Source organism: Convolutriloba macropyga, chromosome 5 (assembly GCF_964194025.1).
Source record: "Convolutriloba macropyga chromosome 5, txConMacr16.3, whole genome shotgun sequence".
Taxonomy (NCBI): Eukaryota; Metazoa; Xenacoelomorpha; order Acoela; family Convolutidae; genus Convolutriloba; species Convolutriloba macropyga.
In genome coordinates this window covers 68,366,935-68,372,970 of record NC_134472.1, presented here as the reverse complement: position 1 = coordinate 68,372,970, position 6,036 = coordinate 68,366,935, and positions in this window count along the sequence as shown.

Here is a 6,036-nt window from a genome sequence, read left to right as displayed (position 1 = left end):
TTCACGCATTTCATTTCCTGTTTCAAGTACAATCCAGCAAAGTTACCGATCAAAAAAGACGCTCAACTAATACTCTTCTTCATGTCGTAAAAAACCATGTATCAAAGCGAAATCCAAGAGAATAAATATAGAGGGCAAAATCAAAAATCTTTTTTAATTAAAAAGTGGGTGGCATCAAAGACATAAATACATTCAATTATGTTTTGAAACTTGCTGCCAGATATAATTTTGAACATTAAAATTAGATGATATTTCTTTATTGCTGAGAGAAAATTTGACGAAAAGAAGTGGATGAGCTGGTAAAAATGAACAAGTCAATTTGATGAATAGCTCAAATTGTCGACTACATACCATTTTTTGAAATAAATGTACTGAACAATGTATTACTGAAAAGGAAACTGCCGAAATCGAAAAAAATATCAGATTACAAAATAAAAAATCCAACGATCATTAATGTTTTTTCTATAAACCAACCAACTCAAACTTATTGAAACCATTGGTTACACAAAAAAAAACGTACGAATGACAAATAATGAAAGAAACGTACCTTTATTGAAAACACACGAGATGAAATCACACACCACAAGACTATAAAACGACAAAAATTGGGCCAGACTCAACACCGGAATGAAAAAAATTGCAATCTAAGAAACCATCAAGCGTTCATAGAGGTCCTCGTCACCGTCATTATAATATCACCCGTACAATGCTCCTTTTACTGCCCTAATGTTTTCTATACTACCAACTAAATTTTACTGCGAACTGACTTGAGAATGTGAGAAGATAGTAAGTATATCTCACACAAAGAGACAAATCATCAATACAATGAAAATTCTTTAGACTGTTAAAAGATCTTGCGTGAAGCAGATTACGTTTATGCAGAACAATAGCACTTGTTATCAAATTCAAGTAAGAAAGTAGCAAAGAAATAAGGTATTCGCTCTTGTTTTATACATTAACATTAATTTTGAAAAATTTCATTCATGCATGAAAGCATGCTCTGTGATCTTTTGGACAATGTTGGGTCACTTAATTTGATACTAATAAGAAGGAGTCGTTGTTTGTTGAAAAATCAATACATTTATAAAATGTAAGAAATACATATTTATACTTCTACAGAAAAAATTTCATAAGAAATGCAATTGATTATTTTTTTAGTATTTTTGAAGATAATTTTCATCAACCTTAATTCTTTCGTCCACTTGTATTTACTTTGCGGTTTTCACTTCACCTGTAAAGTCACTGATGTGTTAACGTATTTATAATTTATCATTTTAGCTTGTTCTTAAGACATTTTTAATAATAAAGATAAAGCTCACTCGAAAAGTTATTTCTCTCTCCAGTCGCAAAAAAGAGCATTTACAGAGTTTAAGGTCCAATTCTGGTCAAGCTATATCTTGACTCTGTAATGAAACCCACTCACAACAAAACGTTCTCTGTTGATACTTTCGTGCGACCCAAGGAAAAGTGCGACAATTGTGCGACCGTAGCCACCTCCGATCAGACAGTGACAAACCAAAGCAAGGTATGGTCAGAACTTCTTTCAACAAAAATTTTTCTGCGAATTTTGTGCGAATCATTTTTTTTACCAGAAACGATGCACCAATCATGCAATTAAATTTTTTGTGCAAAATTAAAGCGGCCCAAGCTTTAGCGCAATTTTAGCGCGGTCAACGTTCCCTTGAATCAGACCACCTGCACACTTTTGCTTCTAATCAGACCATTCACCAATACATGTTATGAGCACTTAGAGTATGCAATTCGGACCTATAGGATTCACCTCAAACTAACCCTAACTCACCCTATTTTAAGATAGTATATCTTATTAAATTTAAATTAATTGACAAAATTATAAATAAAAGTTCTTTTGAAGGGCCTGCAATTTTGGTTTTGAGGCACCAAAAGAGCGGAAAGAAGCTACAAGACTTCATTGTGACTATTGACGATGTTTTTTGTGTTTTTCGTGCGTGTTTTTTGTTGTGTTTTCACGATTTTTTCTCATGTGTTGATTAAAACACGATTTTTTGTGTTATAGTTGCCATTCAGGTGTTTTCAGGCACAAAAGTTTAACACATGTGTTTAGTTTTTGAACAATTTTTCCTGTAATATGAAAAGATTAGTTAAAAACCAAAAAAAAAAAACAAATATGATAGTTTTGAATCTCAAGTCTCTCATTTCCAACGAAACGTTTTGTGGATATTTAGGTGGTACAAAACCCCACAAACAGTCCGGAAAAAGAGGCCTAAACTTCCCCTGTAGCACTTCAATTTTTTTGGTTGGTGACAACTGCCTAATTTTATTCAGGAGCTAGACTGACTAACCGAGGTTCTTTTGAACGTATTTTAAAAGCATTGATGTAGACAAAACAGAAAAATTCGAAAAATGTGTGGGTAAGTGGGCCCCCTATAAAACTCTCTCGCAGAAACTTTTCATCATTTGCTGTAGCCGAAAACTGTTAGGAGCGCTGATTGTGAGCAATAATTTGAGCAATAACTTGTTCGCTCATAATTATCTGATTTTTGATTACATAAAATATCTTAAATTTATTTGCGAACTAGTTCAATGGTCATTAAAATTGAAAAGGGCCTTCAATGTCAACTTTTGGAGCAGATTTAAAAAATCGCACATATTTTTTTGACAGTTAAGAGATTTTGTTGTATCAAATTAAGTATAAAATCAACTTCCAATAAAGAGGAGTTTTTTACAACAAGAAGGTTCAGTGGTAATGTGCGTTTGCACATAAGGCTCAAACTCCGCTTTTTCACATTCATGCCTTAAATGATTTCCAAATGGATGATAGAAATGGATTTCCAAGTGGCGTGATAGCCGAGAGGTAAGGTGTGTGGTTCGCACACCAATGATTGAGAGTTCAATCCCCTGCCTCCGTGAAGCTGTCTGTGTGAGGATGAGCTCTTACTTAACCATAGCTTCAGGTTGACCATAGCCTGACCAATGTTGGCTGCAATGATGGTACCACGTGAAAGTTTCAGACGCAAAAAAAGTGACTATAGTCACCAAAAAAAGAGCAATGCTGCTCATAAAAGATCAGTCTGAAATGTGGGGAATAAGAAAAAGGGCAGCTGAAAACAGGCTACTGTAGGCCTAATGCTGTTCCGCTGCGATTACGCAGAAACCACAATTATTATTATTAATTATTATGATTTCCAAATGAAACGCAGATCGGATTCGTTCAAAGTAAAATAGAGTGTATCATATTTGTAACTATGAAGCTAATGAATTTCCAAATAAAAACAGATGTAATAATAATTCAGCGGTTTTATTAAATGTCAATTCACTATAATTGCAAAGACTGAATTGTGCAAAATATCTGAACAACAAAACGAAGTCAAGCTAATAGACTTTTTCGGACAAATTTGCAATTTAACACCTGATTTTGAGGGACAATAAAAATGAGATTCTGATTTAAAATTATGTCCTATTTCCAATTCAAATTTCAGTTAGCAATCTTTTCGAGTAGCATAACATTTTTAACTTAGGATAACTTAACATAACATTTATAACTGTTATAACTATTTAGCGTGAGTGACTACGCTAATTTAATTTTTATTAGATGTTGTCTTCTCAAAGTAGATGAAACAACTAATAAGAAGTCATTTTACTGATCAAATGCATGCTAAAAAGTTGTATCAAAAAAGTTGCAAAAATCCTTAAATTTTGAAGTGGATTTCAACCGCAAGCAAACAAGTTTAACTTTTTGTTGGTATAAGTCAAAATAAAGTCATTTTTTGATTTCCTGATGCGCCATCAGATGGTCATAGCAAAAATCGAAGAAAAAACACGTCAAAAAGCAGGAAAATCTTCAATTTAAAATCAGAAAAAGAGTAAAACAAAGCCTGAAGTCAAACCAATCCAAGGCGAAAGCAGCCGTTGGTAGTCAAAAAAGCATAAAACGGTTAATGCGCGAAAACAAATAAAAACCAGAGAAATCCCTTATGGAAACTCTCTATTTAAAAACTGATTTTTAAAACATTGCAATCAATTACAGCATGTCAAACAGATTCACCTCATATTGTTGTAGAACAATTGGAAACAAAAAACAAAATCAACAGAAAAAGAAGCTTCGCAAAAATTCTTTTTTCAGAATAAAATAGCGTAAAATTTCTCAAAACACATACCAAAACAATTCTTAAAAACAATACCGTTTCCTAATACCATCAGTTGACAAGGTGAAGAAAATGAAACAAAGCCAATGAATAACAGCAGCTTGAGGCATAGCTGAAAAGCATCCCTAAAAGACCGTACGAATAGGTGCCTGATTGTGAAAGGTGTTAACTACAAACTAAACACCAAAAAATTACGCAAGAGACAACAAAAAAACCAAATGTGTGGAAGAAAAACAGCGTCAAATCAGAGATCATGCAGACAAAAATTGCAATCATTAAACGTGTTGATGCATAGTTGCTTGAAGAGGTGTGAATAAAACTAAATTACAAGTCGACAAGAGGGGCAACACTCAATCGACAATTTTAAAAACAAATCGAACTCAAGGCCGTAAACACATAAGACCTTTAGCCTGCAGAAATTAAATAAACAAAAAATATTATTAATTAGAGCCAAAGGCGTTACTGCCGTTTCTGCTTACCTACCGAAAGACAAGTCAACAAAGATTAAATTTTGTTCTCGCAAAACTGGAAAACTTTAAACATAAAAACAAAAACTGTAAAGACCGTAAAATTTAATTTGTTAAAAGCTGAAAACGTTATATGGTTTTCACACAACCTCCATATAGATTAAGAGAGCGAAAAGAGATTGAAAGATGCAATCTATGAGGCTGAGCGACACGATAAATTTATTATTAGGACGCAAGGGCAGAACACAATATTTTTTCTTATTTTTGGGTACTAATGAAATCAACGTAATAAAAAATATTAATCGTGAACTAAAATGTCTTAATAGATGTCTTAATCAATGTCTTAACAAATGCTACTTTTGCGAATAACTAAATTATTGCAAAATTCAAGAAAAACGGTGAGCACAAAACAATATATATATATATATATATATATATATATATATATATATATATATATATATATATGTATATATATATATATATATATATATATATATATATATATATATATATATAATAACGAAGGCTCTTTTCTAGAAGAAATGAAAAGTTCTGCTGAACATGGACTGAAAACATTACAAAAGTTTGCTTATGCCTCTAGATAAATTTACTCGGGTAGGTTCTTCTCGGGTAGGTAATAAATGACAAAACAACGAAAAGAGCAAACAATTCATACATAGCTCAAAATGCCAAACGTTGAGCAAATTAAAGATCAGCATGGAGGCACCGTTAGACATCACAGGCCATTTGTCGAGTTTTTCTGGAAAATTCGTGAGAAAAACAATGAAAAGTTGGAGTTAGCTGGGCAAGAATGAAGTTCAAATTTCAAGACTAATCACTCACTTTTACTTACTTTTTTTTCAACGTGGTGAGAGTAACTACTGCAATTTGACTGCTCATTGACATCAAAACATCTAAAAACTGAACAGACCTTAAAAAAGGCAACCTCTATGAAATTTAAGTCCTCTGGGTTGCAGAAAACAGGTTATCGCCCTGTTGATAAAAAAAGCACGTAATTTGTCCAAACCTGAAAAAAATTGTATGAAAAATTTTTTGAATTGACCAAAAATGTTGCTAGAAGTGAGCACATTGAAGTTAACTCAAGTTAGAAGGAAAAGCAATAAATATATCGCTCAGCAAAAATTGACTGATTAAAAAAATTGGTATATAGTTCCACAAGTAGTTACTTAGTGAGATGAGAACATACAGCTCGTAAGAGCTAAGCTCTCTTCTGCAGATTATTTGGACCTTTACTTGAAATGGACTAAGTTAAGAGGATTTAGCCAAAAAATAAATTTGAAGCTCATGATATGCATATTTATTGTCATGGTCGAAACTGAACTATTGTCTAGAATTCTGCCTAAAAACATGTTGAAAATTTTTGTTCTATATTTTTTGAGCAGTTTTTGAATATGAGTAATGAGTTAATGGTCGGTCTTGAT